We start from the raw sequence: 6,000 nt of genomic DNA on the forward strand, positions 1-6,000 counted from the left end.
GCTGTTTTGAAATGCTGACATTATATAAACATAAAAGAAAATGTAAAAAAAATTAAAACACACACACGCAAATCCATATGATCTGTATTTGTATATACACGTGTCCGTACAAGTATACCTAAATAAAAATGGAAGATTTTCATCATTTTAATTGGATCCCTCCTTCTACTTCTTTTTCCTTGAATTACACCTTTATTTCAGGGGTTAGTTATACTCTACCAATTTTTAAAGAAATCTTTGTGAACAGAATGATGATACGGCACAGAGAAGGTAAGGGAGGAGCAAAAACTAGCACATTTATTCTGGCAAGAAGATGGTGGGACTTCTGCCTTGTCTCCTTAAAATAGGCAGTATGACAAAGCCTTGTATGTAAGTGCATCAGGAGTACACACATTGTCTTTTAGTTTGCATATATGCTTCTATCCCTCCAAGATAAAGGCCAAATAAGTGTTTCCTAGTGATCATCTCACACTTAAAAAAAAAAAAAAAGCAATAGAAGTAACTATTTCATTTCAGTAGAGCCCAAACCTCAGTTCTCAGTATCAAGGAAGAATTGACATCCGTGGTATGGCCACAGCAGGTCACATTATATCTTCAACATGCCTATTTATGGATCTGAATGTGGCAACATTTTAGAAGTGACTTATTGCTGTTCTTTGACTCTTCTTGGTCTTTGGCCAGTGTGAAGTCCACTTGCATCTGAGTGATGTTTTTGTCCTTGAAGACCACACAGAACAGTCAGAAAATTTTACCTATAGAGCGAAACCAGCAAATGTGTGATATAACCAACATATCATATATGTCAAGATTTAGCTTTAATGACCTGATATTAACATCAAGCTCACCAAGAGCTTCTTAGGATAATTATTTGGCAGGGCACTAAACACTAATAATTTACCCTGACTTTTTCTTTTGATAACAAAGAGTGATAGCTTTATAGAATGAGAAACAAAATATTGTTTTTAGCAAGATGTAGCTGACTCCATATGGGACATTTCTAACCAGAACAGCATTATATTATCATTACCATCTTCACCATCAACACCCAAAGCATTGAAGCAAAGCAGTCATGAGTTCTCAGTTCTGAATAGAAAGGTGTTCACAGTCTGTCCTTGCGACCTTTGCAATGATAGATGAGGCAGGCTTTACATGAAATCTTAGCTGTAACCATGCATTGGTAATAGTATAAAATTCAGGCCCTTATACCAGGCACAAATAGCTAGGTGATCTTTTTTTTTAAATTTTGTGTGAGTGAAGAAAATTGGAGATTTTAAGATTAGGAAACTCAAAGGAAATCATATAAACAATGATCAAAATGAAATTAGAAACACCTTACAAAATTGAAAACTTGGTAAGTGAAAAGTTACCATAGGCTTTACAAGGGATGACATCATGGGGTGGTCTACCATAGTTGCTGCAATGGTGCCTGCAAACGGGAGAGAACCCAAGATAAGATGAGTGTTGCTAAACAAATTTTGAATATGTTGGGTCCAAGAAATTTTCATTTCTTCCCCTAAGGCTATGGAGCAAGTGAAAAAGGGTGAGAGCTTCAGATTCCACTTTATGTAAGTCATAGCCACTCCTGAGTCCCTGTCTGTGTCTAGGTTAAATAGCTCAGGATCTCTGGGAAGATGAAGGCTGCACATACACACAAACATGGTGCACACTCGCACACATTATAAGGAAACAAAACACAGTGTGAAACATGTAAACGGATGGTCAATTTGATCCTAGCTGTGAGCTTCAGGTGAGGAACACTCAAAAGAGATTACTATCCATAGTAAAGGAAAAGCAAGCTGGACCAGAGACAGCAGACCAATGAACATAATATCACAGGATCCACATTCATTTTTGCCAACCAGACATTTGGAATTTGGAGTCATTTGAGATGCTGAATATAAAGAAGACTCACAGGGTATTTAGCATCTAGAAGGCCATGTATTGTGTAAATAAAACACAAATACATATTAGAATCTCACAGGAATAAATAGTAAATATAGGTGCTATAAAAATTCAAGTATTTCTGAGAAATTGTTCATTGATCACAACAGTTTCATGGGAACTGTTTGTAAAACAGCTTCTTAGAGATTTCTTGCAAAGCTGTAGCATGTTCAGCTAATAATACCACAATCCTTTAGGAAAGCATTGTAAAACTGCTGTGGAAAGCATTATGTTTTCCCTTTGGAAAAGATATTCTGAAAAATCATAAATAACTAATCAGGCCAGTATTCTGTCAGTTTTTAGGGTGATATGTTCAGTTTTATTAAGTTGTTCAGCAGCTAAATGCACATGTGTGCCTATTTTTAAGATGGAACTGTTTCTGCTCCATTCTCAGTAGTAAAGCTGTATTAGTTCTGTCCCTTGGTTAAAAGACAGATAATAAGTAAATGGCTAAGATTTAAAGAAGAAGAAAAGACAGGAAATTGCCTTTCACAGGAAACAGTCAAGGGCATCACTAAAGGTTTAGTTAGAGGTGATTTATCAAGCCACACTTGAGAAGAACTTACTACCTAGTCACTGAGCTAACTGTGGAAATGGTATTTCCAGGTAAGTCTCCAATCTCCTTCCCGTTCCCAAGAAAAATGCATCTTTTTGCCCTTTCATGTGGGATTTCTGGACTCAACCCTTAGGACTGAGGAGAAGAAATAGGAATAGTGGCCTCCTGTTCATTCGGCTTACCCAAACATGAGGAACTGTTTGTTCTTTCCATCACAGATTGCCACACTCTGTTCAATGGCCTCTGCACACACTGAGATAGAGGCATGATTTCATTGCTTGTATAAAATGCCCCCCCATGTTCGTCCTAAGCATGTTAAGAGCTCTGCCTTGTTGCTGCCAATGACAGCACTGTCAGTACTGGAGCTGAAGGCAGATGAGTAAGAAGGCGGGGAGGCGGAGAGTAAACAATCCCCGCTACTTTCTCTTGTTATTTTTGTGGGTATTAATTAATTAATTAATTAATTTGTCTGTATGTCTGTCTTTACTTGAACAGGAGGTTTTTCTCTGTCATCAACAAGAGAAACCTCAACTGCAACTCATATCATAGCAGCTATGGGAAAAAAAGATCCTAGTGTCAGAGCTACGGGAGGGACATGGGTAGATTTGACCATTTGGCTTAAAACCCAGCACCTCAAGGATGCTGTCAATCAATGTTAATCAGAAGAATTCAATCTAGTGGGTGGTTCTCTGAGTCAATAACGTGCTTTGAAATACCCTGGATTTTCACCATGATTATTCAAGCAAGAACTTCATGTCACTTGGTAACACACGGATGCTTGTCAACCCTGACAGGGACACAAAGGGAGGGATGGGGAAAAAAATCTCAAAGAAAGATGACAATGGGAAAATAGAACCAAATATTTTTACCTGCTGTTTTTTTTATTCACTAGTACCAGGTGCTTCCTCAAACCACATGTATGTTTTGAAATGTAAGTAGCCAAAATAGTTTTCTTCCCTTCACTGCTATGAAACAAGCCCCTAAAACAAGAGAAAGAACAAGTTCATTCCCAAGCGCATCCCTGAAAGGGAATTTTATCATCGTGCTTTTTGTGTGTTTGGAGCTTGCTATTTTTTTTCTTTTAATCCTGTCCATAGCCTGCACTCGCTCCCAACCCCCCAGGAAAGGCCCCGTGATTTGTATGGCAGAGTGTGACAAGTGCTTCCTCTGAAATATATGTTCTGCTTTACTAGCTCAAGACACATTTTCTGTAGTGTAGAGAACAGGACAATCTCTGTCTTTCTTTATTTTTTACTAAAGACAGTGTGCCAGCCCGAAAGCCTACTCCATTTATTTCTCCTGCAGGGAGCCAGCGTGTTCCTTCTGGAAGATGCAGGTACTTAAAATAGTAATAGGCTTTGTGGTTTATAGAAAGTATTTCATCTCAAGATCTCAGAGTCATGAAGAATAAAATATAAAGCAATGGCTCTTTCCAACAGGCTTGGAAGAATTAACTGGAAAGGGGGACTGTCATCTTCCCTCCACACAAGAACAGAGCCTAGCAAGCTGCTTTACTCAGGTATCCCCAGGAAAGGAGGAGACGCAAGTTCCAGTAGGATTTGGACAGGGGTCCCAGTCTGTTACTCCCCATTCCTAAGAACTTAAAAACCATGGGTGAAGGAAAAACAAATGACATGCTTATCCCTTTTTAAAGGAAGTTTCCAAAGCCCTGCAGTGAGGAGAAAGGAACTAGGCGGCTTTCCAAATACTTCTTATTTGTGAGTCACTGGATTTACCATCAAAGTTTACTCTTCAATTTAACTTTCTTCTCTAATTTCTCAAGTCATTGCATGCCTTTTGGATGTATTCAAATTTATCTCTGAAACTTGGGGAGAGGTTAAATAATCCCAGGTATCTAGACAGAATTCAGGACACATGTAGAAATCAACACCTATGGATGCTCATATAAAATACTTGATATATAACACTTGATAAAGTGCTTGATATAAAATACTATAGTGTTTAGTTTGAAAAACAACTGCAGGCATCCCTCTGTATACTTTAAATCACATCTATACTTCTTACAATATCTAACAAGAGTAAATGCTCTGTAAATAGTTCTGGGGCTGTTTGGGAATAATGACAAGCAAAAAGCCTACACTGTTAGTACAGAAGCATTTTTAAACAGTGATTGGTTGAGTCTGTAGGTGCCAATCCTGACAATGAGGAAAATCAACTGTAATCTGTATTGTGAGTTTGTTTAAGTGCTGCCCCTCCCTCAGCCATCCCCACCCCCAATCTACATACACACACTTGGACTATTTAACATTCTCTAGTTTTCTTCAAGGCACTATTTGTCCTAAGCAATGAAAGGACACTGAGGATCATGTTAGACATATTTGAAATCAGTCTGATAACATCTAAAAGGCAGAGGGCAAAAATATGGCAGTTAAAAGAAATCAAGGCTGAGGGATAACCAGCCAACCATGACAATATCCACATATCTGACCACACTGTAGAGACTTCCCAGAGCTCAGCTGCACAGGGAAACCATCTGCTCTGGCAGAAGCATCACTTGGCATTAGGGGCCCGTGGTGTCTTTCCTTCAATTATGTTTATTTCCTACCCAGAGAGTGACCTAATGTTCCAAGGCCGGGTACAGCCATTATTACAATTAACCTCTTTTGACTGGTGTAGCTGGTTTGGCACGAGAGTGTGTGACTCTGAGACTGAAGGACTAGAGTCTGTACCTTCAAAAGTCTAATAACTAGTTTGGACATAAAGATTCTGCAGAAATGACCAAAGCTCTTCTTGCTTCTGGGAATTCCTTAAATTCACTCTCTGGGGTTCTGTTAGTCTGGACATTGAGTTAGCATCAATTGTACACCTTTGGTTCACACTTGATTCTCACTTTGAGGTTACCATGAATTAGAATGGCCAGCATTCTCTGTAGTTTCTGCCTTTCCCTAGTCCCTGTCAGTATTCAACAAAGCAAGCTAATCTCCCCTGGGTAAGTGACAGTCCTGCCCCTTGTAACTGGCATGGAAACAATTTATTTATTTTTTTAACTTGGCTTGAGAGGTGATCAGGAGAGTCTCAAGAATTCAGTACTAGCAAGTGCATTCATTAGTAAGCTGAATTGGTTTTAGCTGGATTGTTTGACTGTCTTCATCTCTTAGTCTAGCTCCCCCCCCCCCCTTATCATCAGTCCTGCCCACGAGACTTACTACTTACTCTGTGGACTGAGAACATCAGCCTTCATTACTAGGCTCTTCCAAACAGACATACATACCATACTGCCCTGGCCTATTTCTGACAGCACCAGGGAGAGGGAGGAAAAAAGTGGGTTCTCTAGCTGTTGGCCAAGCCCCTCTAAAATGATAGGAAGAAACAGAAGACACGCAAGAAGAAAGCAAAGGTAAGTGACATAAAGACAGCTTGTTAGCCACAGTGCAGGCAAACATAATCTTCTGGAAGCAGTGTCCCAAGCAATGAAAGAAAGAAAGAAAGAAAGAAAGAAAGAAAGAAAGAAAGAAAGAAAGAAAGAAAGAAAGAAAGAGGGA

This window comes from Grammomys surdaster, unplaced genomic scaffold (genome assembly GCF_004785775.1).
Source record: "Grammomys surdaster isolate TR1022 unplaced genomic scaffold, NIH_TR_1.0 126076, whole genome shotgun sequence".
Lineage (NCBI taxonomy): Eukaryota > Metazoa > Chordata > Mammalia > Rodentia > Muridae > Grammomys > Grammomys surdaster.